The 20,400-nt window shown below is 41.8% G+C and overlaps 1 protein-coding gene across 3 annotated transcripts in view; it reads left to right on the top strand.

Annotated features, from left to right (window-relative positions):
* EPHX2 (epoxide hydrolase 2) overlaps positions 1-20,400 on the top strand; it is a 107,105-nt gene that overhangs the window by 29,752 nt on the left and 56,953 nt on the right. The window lies entirely within an intron of this gene.

Raw genomic sequence — 20,400 nt, 5'->3', positions numbered from 1 at the left:
AAATGTATCCCCTATCCTAAGGATAGGGGATACGTTTCAGATCGCGGGGGGGTCCGACCGCTGGTGCCCCCCACGATCTCCCGTATGGGGCCCTGGCTCTCTGGTTATAGAGGGCGTGCTGACCACCGCACGAAGCAGCGGGCGATACGCCCCCTCCATACACAGCTATGGGAGAGCCGGAAATTGCCGAAGGCAGCGCATCGGCTCTCCCATAGCAGTAAATGGAGGGCGCGTGTCAGCCGCCGCCTCGTGCGGTGGTCGACACGCGCTCTCTATGCAGAGAGCCGCGGCCCCGTACGGGAGATCGTGGGGGGCCCCAGCGATCGGACCCCCCGTGATCTGAAACTTATCCCCTATCCTAAGGATAGGGGATAAAAATTTTTTATCCCGTAGTTCTCCTTTAATATACTTGTTTAGATGGGACACTCCCCTGAGGATCCCACTAGGTGGTGGGTGAAACATGTTGAGATCCACTCACCCCTTATTACAAGGTGGTATATTTGCATAATCTTGTAGAATTAGTTTATTTTTCCATTTCTTTTGCACCATATATATTGAACTCCATTTTGTGAGACCTCCAGATGTATCTACCAGTTGTCCCCTTATGCAGTATATTCCGCCATTTCTGATGTCCTACTCTCTGTATTGAATTATGCAGGATATAGGGATCTGGTGAATTACAGTTTTTCTTTTCATAACATGGTAGATTTTGCTACATTTTAAATGGGTATTCCAGGCCAAAACTTTTTTTTATATATCAACTGGCTCCGGAAAGTTAAACAGATTTGTAAATTACTTCGATTTAAAAATCTTAATCCTTGCAATAGTTATTAGCTTCTGAAGTTGAGTTGTTGTTTTCTGTCTAACTGCTTTCTGATGACTCACGTCCCGGGAGCTGTCCAGCTCCTATGGGGATATTCTCCCATCATGCACAGCTCCCGGGATGTGACATCATCATTGAGCAGTTAGGCAGAAAACTTCAGAAGCTAATAACTATTGGAAGGATTAAGATTTTTTAATAGAAGTAATTTACAAATCTGTTTAACTTTCCGAAGCCAGTTGATATATAAAAAAAAGTTTTTGCCTGGAATACCCCTTTAATAGTAATATTTTATAAATGTTGAGTTTTCTGCAATGTTTTCCTGTGACACCCTGACTACCCATCACAAATGAAGTTTCAAGGTGTAAATATCTTGTTAGATCCCATCTCCATCACAGCATCATAGATAGATGCCTCTCCAAACTATAAACCAATATGTCTCCTGTAGGATAGTTCCTACCCTCTGTACAGAGATAGTCAGGGCCACCTCTGGGCCCCCTGAAGTATAAGGCCCCCTCCCTGTAGTATAAGGCCCCACTGTAGTATTATTAGGTTCCCCCTATAGTATTGTTAGGTCCCCCTATAGCATTGTTAGGTCCCCCTATAGTATTGTTAGGTTCCCCTATAGTATTGTTAGGTCCCCCTATAGTATTGTTAGGTTCCCCTATAGTATTGTTAGGTCCCCCTATAGTATTGTTAGGTCCTCCTATAGTATTGTTAGGTTCCCCTATAGTATTGTTAGGTCCTCCTATAGTATTGTTAAGTCCCCTATAGTATTAGGTTCCCCTATAGTATTGTTAGGTTCCCCTATAGTATTGTTAGGTCCTCCTATAGTATTGTTAGGTCCTCCTATAGTATTGTTAGGTCCCCCTATAGTATTGTTAGGTCCCCCTATAGTATTGTTAGGTCCCCCTATAGTATTGTTAGGTCCTCCTATAGTATTGTTAGGTTCCCCTATAGTATTGTTAGGTCCTCCTATAGTATTGTTAAGTCCCCTATAGTATTAGGTTCCCCTATAGTATTGTTAGGTCCTCCTATAGTATTGTTAGGTCCTCCTATAGTATTGTTAGGTCCCCCTATAGTATTGTTAGGTTCCCCCTATAGTATTGTTAGGTTCCCCTATAGTATTGTTAGGTCCCCCTATAGTATTGTTAGGTCCCCCTATAGTATTTTAGGTCCCCCTATAGTATTGTTAGGTCCTCCTATAGTATTGTTAGGTTCCCCTATAGTATTGTTAGGTTCCCCTATAGTATTGTTAGGTCCTCCTATAGTATTGTTAAGTCCCCTATAGTATTGTTAGGTTCACCTATAGTATTGTTAGGTCCCCCTATAGTATTGTTAGGTCCCCCTATAGTATTGTTAGGTCCCCCTATAGTATTGTTAGGTCCCCCTATAGTATTGTTAGGTCCCCCTATAGTATTGTGAGGTCCCCCTATAGCATTGTTAGGTCCCCCTATAGCATTGTTAGGTCCCCCTATAGTATTGTTAGGTTCCCCTATAGTATTGTTAGGTTCCCCTATAGTATTGTTAGGTCCCCCTATAGTATTGTTAGGTTCCCCTATAGTATTGTTAGGTTCCCCTATAGTATTGTTAGGTCCTCCTATAGTATTGTTAAGTCCCCTATAGTATTGTTAGGTTCCCCTATAGTATTGTTAGGTCCCCCTATAGTATTGTTAGGTCCCCCTATAGTATTGTTAGGTCCCCCTATAGTATTGTTAGGTCCCCCTATAGTATTGTGAGGTCCCCCTATAGCATTGTTAGGTCCCCCTATAGCATTGTTAGGTCCCCCTATAGTATTGTTAGGTCCCCCTATAGTATTGTTAGGTTCCCCTATAGTATTGTTAGGTTCCCCTATAGTATTGTTAGGTCCCCCTATAGTATTGTTAGGTCCCCCTATAGTATTGTTAGGTCCCCCTATAGTATTGTTAGGTTCCCCTATAGTATTGTTAGGTTCCCCTATAGTATTGTTAGGTCCCCCTATAGCATTGTTAGGTCCCCCTATAGCATTGTTAGGTCCCCCTATAGTATTGTTAAGTCCCCCTATAGTATTGTTAGGTTCCCCTATAGTATTGTTAGGTCCCCCTATAGCATTATTAGGTCCCCCTATAGTATTGTTAAGTCCCCCTATAGTATTGTTAGGTTCCCCTGTAGTATTGTTAGGTTCCCCTGTAGTATTGTTGGGTTCCCCTGTAGTATTGTTGGGTTCCCCTGTAGTATTGTTGGGTTCCCCTATAGTATTGTTAGGTCCCCCTATAGTATTTTTAGGTCCCCCTATAGTATTGTTAGGTCCCCCTATAGCATTGTTAGGTTCCCCTATAGTATTGTTAGGTTCCCCTATAGTATTGTTAGGTTCCCCTATAGTATTGTTAGGTCCCCCTATAGCATTGTTAGGTCCCCCTATAGTATTGTTAAGTCCCCCTATAGTATTGTTAGGTTCCCCTGTAGTATTGTTAGGTTCCCCTGTAGTATTGTTGGGTTCCCCTGTAGTATTGTTGGGTTCCCCTATAGTATTGTTAGGTCCCCCTATAGTATTTTTAGGTCCCCCTATAGTATTGTTAGGTCCTCCTATAGTATTGTTAGGTCCCCCTATAGTATTGTTAGGTTCCCCTATAGTATTGTTAGGTTCCCCTATAGTATTGTTAGGTCCCCCTATAGTATTGTTAGGTCCCCCTATAGTATTAGGTCCCCCTATAGTATTGTTAGGTTCCCCTATAGTATTATTAGGTTCCCCTATAGTATTGTTAGGTCCCCCTATAGCATTGTTAGGTCCCCCTATAGCATTGTTAGGTCCCCCTATAGTATTGTTAGGTTCCCCTATAGTATTGTTAGGTCCCCCTATAGTATTGTTAGGTCCCCCTATAGCATTGTTAGGTCCCCCTATAGCATTGTTAGGTCCCCCTATAGCATTGTTAGGTTCCCCCATAGTATTGTTAGGTTCCCCTATAGTATTGTTAGGTCCCCAATAGTATTGTTAGGTCCCCCTATAGTATTGTTAGGTCCCCCTATAGTATTAGGTCCCCCTATAGTATTGTTAGGTTCCCCTATAGTATTGTTAGGTTCCCCTATAGTATTGTTAGGTCCCCCTATAGCATTGTTAGGTCCCCCTATAGCATTGTTAGGTCCCCCTATAGTATTGTTAAGTCCCCCTATAGTATTGTTAGGTTCCCCTATAGTATTGTTAGGTCCCCCTATAGCATTGTTAGGTCCCCCTATAGTATTGTTAAGTCCCCCTATAGTATTGTTAGGTTCCCCTGTAGTATTGTTAGGTTCCCCTGTAGTATTGTTAGGTTCCCCTATAGTATTGTTGGGTTCCCCTATAGTATTGTTAGGTTCCCCTATAGTATTGTTAGGTCCTCCTATAGTATTGTTAGGTTCCCCTATAGTATTGTTGGGTTCCCCTATAGCATTGTTAGGTTCCCCCTATAGTATTGTTAGGTCCCCCTATAGTATTGTTAGGTTCCCCTATAGTATTGTTAGGTCCCCCTATAGTATTGTTAGGTTCCCCTGTAGTATTGTTAGGTTCCCCTATAGTATTGTTAGGTTCCCCTATAGTATTGTTAGGTCCTCCTATAGTATTGTTAGGTTCCCCTATAGTATTGTTAGGTCCTCCTATAGTATTGTTAGGTTCCCCTATAGTATTGTTGGGTTCCCCTATAGTATTGTTAGGTTCCCCTATAGTATTGTTAGGTCCTCCTATAGTATTGTTAGGTTCCCCTATAGTATTGTTGGGTTCCCCTATAGCATTGTTAGGTTCCCCCTATAGTATTGTTAGGTCCCCCTATAGTATTGTTAGGTTCCCCTATAGTATTGTTAGGTCCCCCTATAGTATTGTTAGGTTCCCCTATAGTATTGTTAGGTTCCCCTATAGTATTGTTAGGTCCTCCTATAGTATTGTTAGGTTCCCCTATAGTATTGTTAGGTCCTCCTATAGTATTGTTAAGTCCCCTATAGTATTAGGTTCCCCTATAGTATTGTTAGGTTCCCCTATAGTATTGTTAGGTCCTCCTATAGTATTGTTAGGTCCTCCTATAGTATTGTTAGGTCCCCCTATAGTATTGTTAGGTCCCCCTATAGTATTGTTAGGTCCCCCTATAGTATTGTTAGGTCCTCCTATAGTATTGTTAGGTTCCCCTATAGTATTGTTAGGTCCTCCTATAGTATTGTTAAGTCCCCTATAGTATTAGGTTCCCCTATAGTATTGTTAGGTCCTCCTATAGTATTGTTAGGTCCTCCTATAGTATTGTTAGGTCCTCCTATAGTATTGTTAGGTCCCCCTATAGTATTGTTAGGTTCCCCCTATAGTATTGTTAGGTTCCCCTATAGTATTGTTAGGTCCCCCTATAGTATTGTTAGGTCCCCCTATAGTATTTTAGGTCCCCCTATAGTATTGTTAGGTCCTCCTATAGTATTGTTAGTTCCCCCTATAGTATTGTTAGGTTCCCCTATAGTATTGTTAGGTTCCCCTATAGTATTGTTAGGTCCTCCTATAGTATTGTTAAGTCCCCTATAGTATTGTTAGGTTCACCTATAGTATTGTTAGGTCCCCCTATAGTATTGTTAGGTTCCCCTATAGTATTGTTAGGTTCCCCTATAGTATTGTTAGGTCCCCCTATAGTATTGTTAGGTCCCCCTATAGTATTAGGTCCCCCTATAGTATTGTTAGGTCCCCCTATAGTATTGTGAGGTCCCCCTATAGCATTGTTAGGTCCCCCTATAGCATTGTTAGGTCCCCCTATAGTATTGTTAGGTCCCCCTATAGTATTGTTAGGTTCCCCTATAGTATTGTTAGGTTCCCCTATAGTATTGTTAGGTCCCCCTATAGTATTGTTAGGTTCCCCTATAGTATTGTTAGGTTCCCCTATAGTATTGTTAGGTCCTCCTATAGTATTGTTAAGTCCCCTATAGTATTGTTAGGTTCCCCTATAGTATTGTTAGGTCCCCCTATAGTATTGTTAGGTCCCCCTATAGTATTGTTAGGTCCCCCTATAGTATTAGGTCCCCCTATAGTATTGTTAGGTCCCCCTATAGTATTGTGAGGTCCCCCTATAGCATTGTTAGGTCCCCCTATAGCATTGTTAGGTCCCCCTATAGTATTGTTAGGTCCCCCTATAGTATTGTTAGGTTCCCCTATAGTATTGTTAGGTTCCCCTATAGTATTGTTAGGTCCCCCTATAGTATTGTTAGGTCCCCCTATAGTATTGTTAGGTCCCCCTATAGTATTGTTAGGTTCCCCTATAGTATTGTTAGGTTCCCCTATAGTATTGTTAGGTCCCCCTATAGCATTGTTAGGTCCCCCTATAGCATTGTTAGGTCCCCCTATAGTATTGTTAGGTCCCCCTATAGTATTGTTAAGTCCCCCTATAGTATTGTTAGGTTCCCCTATAGTATTGTTAGGTCCCCCTATAGCATTGTTAGGTCCCCCTATAGTATTGTTAAGTCCCCCTATAGTATTGTTAGGTTCCCCTGTAGTATTGTTAGGTTCCCCTGTAGTATTGTTGGGTTCCCCTGTAGTATTGTTGGGTTCCCCTGTAGTATTGTTGGGTTCCCCTATAGTATTGTTAGGTCCCCCTATATTTTTTTAGGTCCCCCTATAGTATTGTTAGGTTCCCCTATAGTATTGTTAGGTTCCCCTATAGTATTGTTAGGTTCCCCTATAGTATTGTTAGGTTCCCCTATAGCATTGTTAGGTCCCCCTATAGCATTGTTAGGTCCCCCTATAGTATTGTTAAGTCCCCCTATAGTATTGTTAGGTTCCCCTATAGTATTGTTAGGTCCCCCTATAGTATTGTTAGGTCCCCCTATAGTATTGTTAAGTCCCCCTATAGTATTGTTAGGTTCCCCTGTAGTATTGTTAGGTTCCCCTGTAGTATTGTTGGGTTCCCCTGTAGTATTGTTGGGTTCCCCTGTAGTATTGTTGGGTTCCCCTATAGTATTGTTAGGTCCCCCTATAGTATTTTTAGGTCCCCCTATAGTATTGTTAGGTTCCCCTATAGTATTGTTAGGTCCCCCTATAGTATTGTTAGGTTCCCCTATAGTATTGTTAGGTTCCCCTATAGTATTGTTAGGTCCCCCTATAGCATTGTTAGGTCCCCCTATAGCATTGTTAGGTCCCCCTATAGTATTGTTAAGTCCCCCTATAGTATTGTTAGGTTCCCCTATAGTATTGTTAGGTCCCCCTATAGCATTGTTAGGTCCCCCTATAGTATTGTTAAGTCCCCCTATAGTATTGTTAGGTTCCCCTGTAGTATTGTTAGGTTCCCCTGTAGTATTGTTGGGTTCCCCTGTAGTATTGTTGGGTTCCCCTGTAGTATTGTTGGGTTCCCCTATAGTATTGTTAGGTCCCCCTATAGTATTTTTAGGTCCCCCTATAGTATTGTTAGGTCCCCCTATAGCATTGTTAGGTTCCCCTATAGTATTGTTAGGTTCCCCTATAGTATTGTTAGGTTCCCCTATAGTATTGTTAGGTCCCCCTATAGCATTGTTAGGTCCCCCTATAGTATTGTTAAGTCCCCTATAGTATTGTTAGGTTCCCCTGTAGTATTGTTAGGTTCCCCTGTAGTATTGTTGGGTTCCCCTGTAGTATTGTTGGGTTCCCCTGTAGTATTGTTGGGTTCCCCTATAGTATTGTTAGGTCCCCCTATAGTATTTTTAGGTCCCCCTATAGTATTGTTAGGTCCTCCTATAGTATTGTTAGGTCCCCCTATAGTATTGTTAGGTTCCCCTATAGTATTGTTAGGTTCCCCTATAGTATTGTTAGGTCCCCCTATAGTATTGTTAGGTCCCCCTATAGTATTAGGTCCCCCTATAGTATTGTTAGGTTCCCCTATAGTATTATTAGGTCCCCCTATAGCATTGTTAGGTCCCCCTATAGCATTGTTAGGTCCCCCTATAGCATTGTTAGGTCCCCCTATAGTATTGTTAGGTTCCCCTATAGTATTGTTAGGTCCCCCTATAGTATTGTTAGGTCCCCCTATAGCATTGTTAGGTCCCCCTATAGCATTGTTAGGTCCCCCTATAGTATTGTTAGGTTCCCCCATAGTATTGTTAGGTTCCCCTATAGTATTGTTAGGTCCCCAATAGTATTGTTAGGTCCCCCTATAGTATTGTTAGGTCCCCCTATAGTATTAGGTCCCCCTATAGTATTGTTAGGTTCCCCTATAGTATTGTTAGGTTCCCCTATAGTATTGTTAGGTCCCCCTATAGCATTGTTAGGTCCCCCTATAGCATTGTTAGGTCCCCCTATAGTATTGTTAGGTCCCCCTATAGTATTGTTAGGTCCCCCTATAGTATTGTTAGGTTCCCCTATAGTATTGTTAGGTCCCCCTATAGTATTGTTAGGTCCTCCTATAGTATTGTTAGGTCCCCCTATAGTATTGTTAGGTTCCCCTGTAGTATTGTTGGGTTCCCCTATAGTATTGTTAGGTCCTCCTATAGTATTGTTAGGTCCCCCTATAGTATTGTTAGGTCCTCCTATAGTATTGTTAGGTTCCCCTATAGTATTGTTAGGTCCTCCTATAGTATTGTTAGGTTCCCCTATAGTATTGTTGGGTTCCCCTATAGCATTGTTAGGTTCCCCCTATAGTATTGTTAGGTCCCCCTATAGTATTGTTAGGTTCCCCTATAGTATTGTTAGGTCCCCCTATAGTATTGTTAGGTTCCCCTGTAGTATTGTTAGGTTCCCCTATAGTATTGTTAGGTTCCCCTATAGTATTGTTAGGTCCTCCTATAGTATTGTTAGGTTCCCCTATAGTATTGTTGGGTTCCCCTATAGCATTGTTAGGTTCCCCCTATAGTATTGTTAGGTCCCCCTATAGTATTGTTAGGTTCCCCTATAGTATTGTTAGGTTCCCCTATAGTATTGTTAGGTTCCCCTATAGTATTGTTCGGTCCTCCTATAGTATTGTTAGGTTCCCCTATAGTATTGTTGGGTTCCCCTATAGTATTGTTAGGTTCCCCTATAGTATTGTTAGGTCCTCCTATAGTATTGTTAGGTTCCCCTATAGTATTGTTGGGTTCCCCTATGGTATTGTTAGGTTCCCCTGTAGTATTGTTAGGTTCCCCTATAGTATTGTTAGGTCCCCCTATAGTATTGTTAGGTCCTCCTATAGTATTGTTAGGTCCCCCTATAGTATTGTTAGGTTCCCCTGTAGTATTGTTGGGTTCCCCTATAGTATTGTTAGGTCCTCCTATAGTATTGTTAGGTCCCCCTATAGTATTGTTAGGTCCTCCTATAGTATTGTTAGGTTCCCCTATAGTATTGTTAGGTCCTCCTATAGTATTGTTAGGTTCCCCTATAGTATTGTTGGGTTCCCCTATAGCATTGTTAGGTTCCCCCTATAGTATTGTTAGGTCCCCCTATAGTATTGTTAGGTTCCCCTATAGTATTGTTAGGTCCCCCTATAGTATTGTTAGGTTCCCCTGTAGTATTGTTAGGTTCCCCTATAGTATTGTTAGGTTCCCCTATAGTATTGTTAGGTCCTCCTATAGTATTGTTAGGTTCCCCTATAGTATTGTTGGGTTCCCCTATAGCATTGTTAGGTTCCCCCTATAGTATTGTTAGGTCCCCCTATAGTATTGTTAGGTTCCCCTATAGTATTGTTAGGTTCCCCTATAGTATTGTTAGGTTCCCCTATAGTATTGTTCGGTCCTCCTATAGTATTGTTAGGTTCCCCTATAGTATTGTTGGGTTCCCCTATAGTATTGTTAGGTTCCCCTATAGTATTGTTAGGTCCTCCTATAGTATTGTTAGGTTCCCCTATAGTATTGTTGGGTTCCCCTATGGTATTGTTAGGTTCCCCTGTAGTATTGTTAGGTTCCCCTATAGTATTGTTAGGTCCTCCTATAGTATTGTTAGGTCCCCCTATAGTATTGTTAGGTCCCCCTATAGTATTGTTAGGTTCCCCTATAGTATTGTTAGGTTCCCCTATAGTATTGTTAGGTTCCCCTATAGTATTGTTAGGTCCCCCTATAGTATTGTTAGGTTCCCCTATAGTATTGTTAGGTTCCCCCTATAGTATTGTTAGGTCCCCCTATAGTATTGTTAGGTTCCCCTATAGTATTGTTAGGTTCCCCTATAGTATTGTTAGGTTCCCCTATAGTATTGTTCGGTCCTCCTATGGTATTGTTAGGTCCCCTGAAGTATTAGGTCCCTCATCATTATCCCCTGTATTATTGTTATTATTATTATTACTAGTGCCCCCCACCCTGTAGTATTGTTTGCCCCCCTCCATAGTATTTTTAGGTCCTCTGTATTATTATTATTAGGCCCCCCTGTATTATTATTATTAGTGCCCCCCCTGTATTATTATTATTAGTGCCCCCTGTATTATTATTATTATTAGTGCCCCCTGTATTATTATTATTATTATTATTATTAGTGCCCCCCTGTATTATTATTATTATTAGTGCCCCCCTGTATTATTATTATTAGTGCCCCCCTGTATTATTATTATTAGTGCCCCCCTGTATTATTATTATTATTAGTGCCCCCTGTATTATTATTATTATTAGTGCCCCCTGTATTATTATTATTATTAGTGCCCCCCTGTATTATTATTATTATTAATGCCCCCCTGTATTATTATTATTAGTGCCCCCCTGTATTATTATTATTAGTGCCCCCCTGTATTATTATTATTATTATTAGTGCCCCCCTGTATTATTATTATTATTAGTGCCCCCCTGTATTATTATTATTATTAGTGCCCCCCTGTATTATTATTATTATTAGTGCCCCCCTGTATTATTATTATTATTAGTGCCCCCCTGTATTATTATTATTATTATTAGTGCCCCCCTGTATTATTATTATTAGTGCCCCCCTGTATTATTATTATTAGTGCCCCCCTGTATTATTATTAGTGCCCCCCTGTATTATTATTATTATTAGTGCCCCCTGTATTATTATTAGTGCCCCCTGTATTATTATTATTAGTGCCCTCCTGTATTATTATTATTATTATTAGTGCCCCCCTGTATTATTATTATTAGTGCCCCCTGTATTATTATTATTAGTGCCCCCCCTGTATTATTATTATTAGTGCCCCCCTGTATTATTATTATTAGTGCCCCCCTGTATCATTATTGTTAGTAGTGCCCCCCTGTATCATTATTATTAGTAGTGCCCCCCTGTATTATTATTAGTGCCCCCCTGTATTATTATTATTATTAGTGCCCCCTGTATTATTATTATTAGTGCCCCCCTGTATTATAATTATTAGTGCCCCCCTGTATTATTATTATTAGTGCCCCCTGTATTATTATTAGTGCCCCCCTGTATTATTATTATTAGTGCCCCCTGTATTATTATTAGTGCACCCTGTATTATTATTATTAGTGCCCCCCCTGTATTATTATTATTAGTGCCCCCTGTAGTATTATTATTATTATTATTAGTGCCCCCCTGTATTATTATTATTATTAGTGCCCCCTGTATTATTATTATTATTAGTGCCCCCCTGTATTATTATTATTAGTGCCCCCCTGTATTATTATTATTAGTGCCCCCCTGTATTATTATTATTAGTGGCCCCCTGTATTATAATTATTAGTGCCCCCCTGTATTATTATTATTAGCGCTCCCTTCCCTCCAGTATTGTTTAGCCCCCTATAGTATTGTTAGGCCCCTCTGTATTATTATTATTAGTGCCCCCTGTATCATTATTATTATTAGTGCCCCCTGTATTATTATTATTATTATTATTAGTGGCCCCTTGTATTATTATTATTATTATGAATGCCCCCCCTGTATTGTTATTATTATTAGTGCCCCCCTGTATTATTATTATTATTATTATTAGTGGCCCCTTGTATTATTATTATTATTATGAATGCCCCCCCTGTATTATTATTATTATTAGTGCCCCCTGTATTATTATTATTATTAGTGCCCCCCTGTATTATTATTATTAGTGCCCCCCTGTATTATTATTATTAGTGCCCCCCTGTATTATTAATATTAGTGGCCCCTGTATTATTATTATTATTAGTTCCCCCCTGTATTATTATTATTAGTTCCCCCCCTTGTATTATTATTAGTGCCCCCCTGTATTATTATTATTAGTGCCCCGTATTATTATTATTAGTTCCCCCCTGTATTATTATTATTATTATTATTAGTGGCCCCTTTTATTATTAATATTATTAGTTCCCCCCTGTATTATTATTATTAGTTCCCCCCTTGTATTATTATTATTAGTGCCCCCCTGTATTATTATTATTAGTGCCCCGTATTATTATTATTAGTTCCCCCCTGTATTATTATTATTATTAGTGGCCCCTTTTATTATTAATATTGTTAGTGCCCCCCTGTATTATTATTGTTATTAGTTCCCCCCTGTATTATTATTATTATTAGTGCCCCCCTGTATTATAATTATTAGTGCCCCCCTGTATTATTATTATTATTAGTGCCCCCCTGTATTATTATTATTATTAGCGCTCCCTTCCCTCCAGTATTGTTTGGCCCCCTATAGTATTGTTAGTTCCCCCCATATTCCCATTAAAGTGTATCAATACATAAATGTAAATAAATAGATAAATGCATATCATTCATTGGATCCAGACTATAATACAAAGAAAATCCTACAGTGTAACAGAAGCCCCTAATAATGTCTAAAGAAAAATCCTGTAGAAATACATTAAAGGGGTACTCTGGTGAAAACCTTTTTTCTTTTAAATCAACTGGTGGCAGAAAGTTAAACATATTTGTAAATTACTTCTATTAAAAAATCTTAATCCTTCCAGTACTTATTAGCTGCTGAATGCTACAGAGGAAATTCCTTTCTTTTTGGAACACTGATGACATCACGAGCACAGTGCTCTCTGCTGACATCTCTGTCCATTTTAGCAACCGTGCATAGCAGATGTATGCTAAGGGCAGCATGGTGGCTCAGTGGTTAGCACTGCTGCCTTGCAGAGCTGGGGACTTGGGTTCAAATCCCACTAAGGACAACAATAAATAAGGAGTTATTATTATTATAATAATGTCAGCAGAGAGAACTGTGCTCGTGATGTCATCAGAGAGCATTCCAAAAAGAAAAGAATTTCCTCTGTAGTATTAAGCAGCTAATAAGTACAGTAAGGATTAAGATTTTTTAATAGAAGTAATTTACAAATATGTTTAACTTTATACCACCAGTTGATTTAAAAGAAAAAAGGTTTTCATCGGAGTACCCCTTTAGTACAAGTGCCAGTGATAAAGTGCTTCAGTGCAATATACTAAAAAAGGATATTCATAAATATATGCGCTGTCCTAATGTATCCCCATACAGCAGTGTTTCCCAACCAGGGCACCTCCAGCTGTTGCAAAACAACAACTCCCAGCATGCCCGGACAGCCAACGGCTGTCCGGGCATGCTGGGAGTTGTAGTCTTGCAACAGCTGGAGACACCCTGGTTGGGAAACCCTGCCATACTGGGTGGCTCATATGTGTGGGGTCTGGGGAGAGGAACCCTACATCCCACAGGATATCACAGCTGCTGTATACGGGGGCTGCTGAGTGTATATGTGTATATGTAGCTGCTGAGTGCTGACGTGTCTACTATGGGCACGTGAGCATAAGAACTGCAGCGTGGAGCAATAGTAGAAGGTGCCTGGTCTGATGGGTCACGTTCTCCATCATGTGGACGGCTGGGTGCGTGGGCATGTCACCTACCTGGGGAATAGATGGCACCAAGATGCACCATGGGAAGAAGACAAGATGGCGGTGGCAGTGTGATGGGCGATGTTCTGCTGGAGTGTCCTGGTATCATGTGGAGGTTACTGTGAAACATTCCACCTAACTAAACGTTGTACAGACCAAGTCTTCCCCTTCATGGCAGCTGGACCCCCTAATGGCAGCGGCCTCTATCAGCAGGATAATGCCCCCCGGCCACACTGCAGACATTGTCCAGGAATGAGGAACCAGACAAAGAGATCAAGATGGTGACTCGGCCTCCAGATTCCCCAAATCTCAATCCAATGGATCATCTGTGGGATGTGCTGGAGAAAGAAGTCTTGAGAACCCCATGGAGGCCGCACCTCACACCTTACAGGATCTGATACCACAAGTCTATGGGGTACGGGTAGGGTTGTCACCTGACTGGTATTTTACCGGCGCAGCCAGTATTTTGGCCACCCTGCCGGCATTTTTTATATTAAAAATACCGACAATGCAATGACTGGTATTTATCCAACCAATCCTCCAACTCCTGGAATGTTGTATCATATGCTATACCAGGGTTTCCCAACCAGAGCGCCTCCAGCTGTTGCAAAACTACAACTGCCAGCATGCGCTGTCCGGGCATGCTGGGAGTGGTCATTTTGCAACAGCTGGAGGCGCCCCTGGTTGGGAAACACTGACCTATACTATATACTACTATATAGTCCAACATGCTGGGAGTTGTAGTTTTGCAACAGCTGGAGGCACCCCTGGTTGGAAAACAATGACCTATACTATATACTACTATATAGTCCAGCATGCAGGGAGTTTTAGTTTTGCAGCAGCTGGAGGCACCCCTGGTTTGGAAACGCTGATTTATACTATATACTACTATATAGTCCAACATGCTGGGAGTTGTAGTTTTGCAGCAGCTGGAGGCACCCCTCGTTTGGAAACACTGACCTATACTATATACTACTATATAGTCCAACATGCTGGGAGTTGTAGTTTTCGTTTGGGGCAGCTGCTGAGCCACAGGCTTTATCAGGGCATGCTGGGAGTTGTAGTTAGTAACTAACTGCAACTCCCAAATTTAATTTTTAAAAAGCGATCAAACAGTCACATCAAAACAAAAATGGAACCTTTTAAAAACTACAGACCTGTTCGCAAAAAATTAGCCTCATACATCCCCCGTATGAGGAGAAATAAAAAAGTTATAGGGGTCAGAATAGGACAAAATTTCCTCTGCATATGTGCATCCTGTGATGTCACGCATATATATTTAATTATGTAAATTTGCATTTCATTTTCAAGAAAGGTGGCAACCCTAGGTCCAGGCCTCATTGGGTCAGAGCTGGTTTAGCGGCACAGTAGGGTTTTTAAAGGGATATTCCAGGAAAAAAACTTTTTTCATATATATATATATTTATATATAGTATACAAAAAAAGAGGATTGCAGCAGCACACATTGGTCAAAAAATTGAGGCTCTTAGCGCACTTTCTGATCAAAATGTGTCCCCCCATTCACCACGGGGAGGTGGCCTCATTTAGGATGGGACCCTAACACAAATTCTGGGGCTAACGCTCAACTATCCACTCACCTCTGCTGGCCATATAGCCTCTGACTGGGTGACATGCTGGATCCATTTAAAACTCCACCTGTGAAAAAGGGGGAGGGGTGCACAGCTAAAGAGGGTGCCATTACCCCCTGAATTGTACACACAAGAAAAAAGAAAGATAGCCAGCACAACAGCCATGGCAGTGTGCACCCGTGTATTAGGCTGTTGTGCTGGCTATCTTTCTTTTTTCTTGTGTGTGTATATATATATGTATATATATATATATATATATATATATATATATATATATATATATATATATATCTATCTCAACTGGCTCCAGAAAGTTAACCAGATTTGTAAATTAACAGGAGGAAATATATAATCAGAAATAATTATATAACCAGTCCTCAAAAAGTTGTGAAAAAGGGAAAGAAAAGGAAAAAATAAATACAAAGAGAAAAGCACAAAGGATAATAGTGATAGTGGTTTAGAATTGAAAATGTACAGTAATATGTGAGTAAAAAATGAAAAATAAAGGTGAGTATGAAGGTTCACAATATCAAAAAAGAGTGGATAAGTGCAAAGTAATGATCAGAAAAATGAAAGTATTAATAGTTATTAAACATCAAAAAATAACAAAAAATATGTGAATAATAAGAATGCCTGCAAAAGATGATCATTTTAAACAATCATATGCATTTATTAAAAATAATGATTAATGCCTGGGCAGGGCCCTTGCTCAGGCATGCAATCTAAATATTCAAATATAATAATTTAAGAAGTGCCAACTATCTCAAAATATAAAAATTTGAAAATTAAAAATAGTCCTTTATAGCCGAAAAAATCTTATAAGATTGTGTGAATAGCAACAGTATTGAATATAATATCTTATTATATTGCTGTACATTTTCAATTCTAAACCACTATCACTATTATCCTTTGTGCTTTTCTCTTTGTTTTTATTTTTTCCTTTTCTTTCCCTTTTTCACTACTTTTTGAGGACTGGTTATATAATTATTTCTGATTATATATTGCCTCCTGTTGATTACTGGGTCTTTTGGGGTTTTTCAGACCTACCAGTTAACCTCGGAGTAGATGGTAGATTGAGCTGCATTGTCTCTTTGCCAGATTTGTAAATTACTTCTACTAAAAAATCTTAATCCTTCCAATAATTATCAGCTGCTGAAGTTGAGTTGTTCTCTTCTGTCCGGCAACGGTGCTCTCTGCTGACATCTCTGCTTGTCTCGGGAACTGAATAGAGTAGAAGAGGTTTGCTATGGGGATTTGCTTCTACTCTGGACAGTTCCCGAGACAGGTGTCATCGGAGAGCAGTTAGACAGAAAAGAACAACTCAACTTCAGCAGCTCATAAGTACTGAAAGGATTAAGATTTTTTATTAGAAGTAAATTACACATCTGTTTAACTTTCTGGAGCCAATTGATATCTATATATATATATATATATATATATATATATAAATAAAAGTTTTTTTTCCTGGATAACCCCTTTAATATAATGGCTCATTGGTATACATATATGTCATCTGCAGCACAAGCACATGACCTACGCACAGTTTCTCTGTTGTCTCCATCGGATCATGTCCTTCACCCGCTCATACGTGGTTCTGCCCATCTCCCCATTATTCTCGGGGATAGAAGATTCCGCCTGGTGCTCTGTGTTATATCTGGCAGAACACGTTATAATGAAGCGCGGTCTGTTTCATGGATATTCTATTAACACGGTGATGATAAGCTATTGTTAGCGTTATCAGAGGAGCGGAGCGGATTCCCAGCGGCAGCTCCCGCGTTCATCTCATTGAGAGGTGACAGGCTGCATTTCTCATCACAGACCACACGTGTACATTTACGCCACGGCTCTTTCCATAACTTAATGAAAATGTTACGCTGATGATTCAGTCCTTGATGAGGATACGTAGAAGCCATTGTCTGCTGTCTAAAGGGAGTCTGTCCCTAGATAATTCATATTACAACTATATCTATAAATAAATCCTGTAGAGATAGACACTAAGTACCGTGTTTTTCGCCATATGAGACGCTCCGACATATAAGACGCACCCAATTTTAAAGGATGAAAATCTAGAAAAAAAAGATTCTGAACCAAATACAATGTAAAGTATAGGACAGGGATCTTCAACCTGCGGACCTCCAGATGTTGCAAAACTACAACTACCAGCATGCCCGGACAGCAAACGGCTGTCCGGGCATGCTGGTAGTTGTAGTTTTGCAAGATCTGGAGGTCCGCAGGTTGAAGACCACTGGTATAGGAGGTAATACTCACGTGTCCCCGCCACTCCGGACCCGTCACCGCTGCCCTGAATGTCGCCCTCTATCGATATCGCCAAGTCCCCGGGGTGTCCCCGTTGCTCCGGAACGTCTCTGCTGCCCGGTATCCTCACTCTACATCGCCGCAATCACGTCGCTACGCATGCTGCTCCTATTGGATGACGGGACGGCGTGCACGACGACGTGATGACGACGAAGGAGGGCGCCGGCCATGAGGGGATCCCGGCACGGAGCAGACACCGAGGATGCAGGTAAGGTCCCTCCCGGTGTCCTGTAAGCTGTTCTGGACGCAGCGATTTCACCGCGGCGGTCCCGAACAGCCCCACTGAGCAGCCGGGTTAGTGTCACTTTCGCTTGAGACGCGGCGGTCAGCTTTGATCGCCGCCTCTGAAGGGTTAAAACAGGGCATCACCGCGATCAGTGATGTCCTGTATTAGCCGCGGATCCCGCCCGTTGATGGCCGCAGGGACCGCCGCGATAGGACAGGGTTTTAATGTGTATGTGCCGTATAAGACGCACCAACTCCCCCCCCCCCCCAGTTTTGGGGAAGAAAAAGTGCGTCTTATACGGCGAAAAATACAGTAGCTAAAATAGTGCTTGCAGCCCTGTGCAGCAGTGCACTCCACTCCCCGCTCTGTATCTTTGAGAATTGGATGGCCCGATAGGCTTACACTAAGGGTCTCATGTACCATTGGAGTTCTGTGTAAAATTAAGATGATAAAAGTTTAAAGGGTACCTTGCATAAAAAAAAAATACTTTTGATTTATTATAGATTAATGTATGCAGAATAACTTTCCAATTGCATGTTATTAAAAAATATGCTTCTTTCTATTTAATTTTCCACTTTGAAAATATTACCACTAGGGGTCTCCCTACCAGTCCTGGCCGCAAGCCCTTTTTATAGATTTCAGACTCATGCTGGAGTCCAAAATCTCAGACTTCAGCCAGGACACAGACAAGCTCAGCACTGCTCCCTGCCTGTCAATCAGACAGGCAGGAGCCAGCACTGCGCTCATAGCACAGCAGGGCATACTCCTGGCTCTGCCTTACTGCATGCCCATAATTTACTTCCATAATTTATCTAGTTTTAGGCCTGTTTTGAATCCAAGATGCTTTATTGCTAAAATGTAAAACTCCGTAACTTCCGATGTACTTCTCTCAACAATGACACATTGCATTGTGTAGTTATTAGGTCGGGATTGTTTCGGTGGTGAGTAGATACGGAGACAGTTCTTAGTAGAACGTCTTGTACCAAGTGTAGCTGCTCTCATCAGGTGCCTGTCACCAGCCGCAATCCTGGAAGGGCCTTGTGTATGGTGATGAGGTTTTGAGTCTGTAATCACAGGGATAAGGTTTCTAGTTATGTGTCTTAAAGGGATACTCCACCCCCTAGACATCTTATCCCCTATTCAAATGATAGGGGATAAGATGTCTGATCGCGGGGGTCCCGTCACAGGGGACCCCCCCGCGATATTGGCTGAGGCACCCCAGACATCCGGTGCACAGAGCAAACTTCGCTCCCTGCCGGATGACTGGCGGGGCGGGGGCTCATTACGTCACAGTCACTTCCCGCTTCTGAAGTCATGGCCATGCCCCCTCAATGCAAGTCTATGGGAGGGGGCGTGACGGCCGTCACACCCCCTCCCATAGACTAGCATTGAAGGGGGTGGTGTGACTTCACGAGCGGGGCATGACTGTGAAGTCTAAACGAGCGTCGGGTGCAGCAGGGAGATCGCTGGTGTCCCCCCCCCCCCTTTGGATAGGGGATAAGATGTCTAGGGGCGGAGTATCCCTTTAGGGTGCGTTCCCACCTGGCGTATAGGCAGCATATTTCACGCTGCGCAAAATTTAGGGCAGCAGAGGGAAATACGCTCATATGCCTCGCTCACTATACACACAGGGTTTTCCGGCAGCATCCGTATGTGTGCAGTGAGTTTTGGAGGTGGAGCCGCGCGTCACAGTCAGTGTGCCGGCGTGACGGTGACGTGCGGCTCTGCCTCCAAAACTCACTGCACACATAGGGCTGCTTCCGGAAAACCCTGTGTGTATAGTGAGCGTGGAATATGCAGCGTATCTCCCGCTGCTGCCCTAAATTTTGCGCAGCGTGAAATACGCTGTGTATACGCCAGGTGGGAACTCACCCTCAAACAGCTTTAAAAGGATAGATTTTTTCCTGTGTACAGATTACAGCATTGCCTGTTTTTTAGCATGTTCTAGTAAAGCATCAATGGACGGTGTTCTTCTTTACCTTGTGGATTTCTGCCGTGATCAAAGACTTCTGGTCTGTGCTGGAGCGTAATGGTTGGACATCCCCCACAGTCAAAAACTTATCCCCAATCCCCCAATCCTGTGGATAGTGGATACGTTTTATTTCCATGGACTACCCTTTAAAAGGGGTACTCTGCTGAAAAGCATCTTATCCCCGATCCAAAGGATAGATGATCGCAGGGGTCCCGCCGCTCACAAACTCCGGCTACAGCCGCATGCCCCCTCCATTCATGTTTATGGGAGGAGGCATGATGGCTGCGTACTAGCCGTCACGCCCCCTCCCATAGACATGAATGGAGGGGGTGTGGCGGGATGTCACTAACACAGAAGCTCCAAGCTTCCGTGTTCTGGCCGCCGCCGCTGCCAGCCCGGGGTTTGCTGGGGACCCCCACGTTCAGACATCTTTTCCCCTATCCTTTGGATAGGCAATAAGATGTTTTTCGATGAAGTACCCATTTAAAGGGATTATCCAGGAAAAAAAATGTTTTTATATCAACTGGCTCCAGTGTGGTGCGGATTATAGTGCATGCTCTGTGTGTTTGTTTCCAGCATTCCTTGTGTGCTTTCTATTACCTTGTTCTTGTCTAGTCTGTTCCTAGTTTGTTCTATTAGTTCCTAGCTCGTTCTTGTTAAAGGGATATTTTAGGGGAAAAAAATGTTTTTTATATCAACTGGCTCCAGAAAGTTTAACAGATTTGTAAATTACTTCTATTAAAAAAATCTTAATCATTCCAGTAGTTATCAGCTGCTGAAGTTGAGTTGTTCTTTTTTTTGTCTGACAACAGTTCTCTCTGCTGACACCTCTGC

This window comes from Hyla sarda, chromosome 3 (assembly GCF_029499605.1).
Source record: "Hyla sarda isolate aHylSar1 chromosome 3, aHylSar1.hap1, whole genome shotgun sequence".
Lineage (NCBI taxonomy): Eukaryota > Metazoa > Chordata > Amphibia > Anura > Hylidae > Hyla > Hyla sarda.
This window is presented reverse-complemented; position numbering and strand designations above follow the sequence as displayed.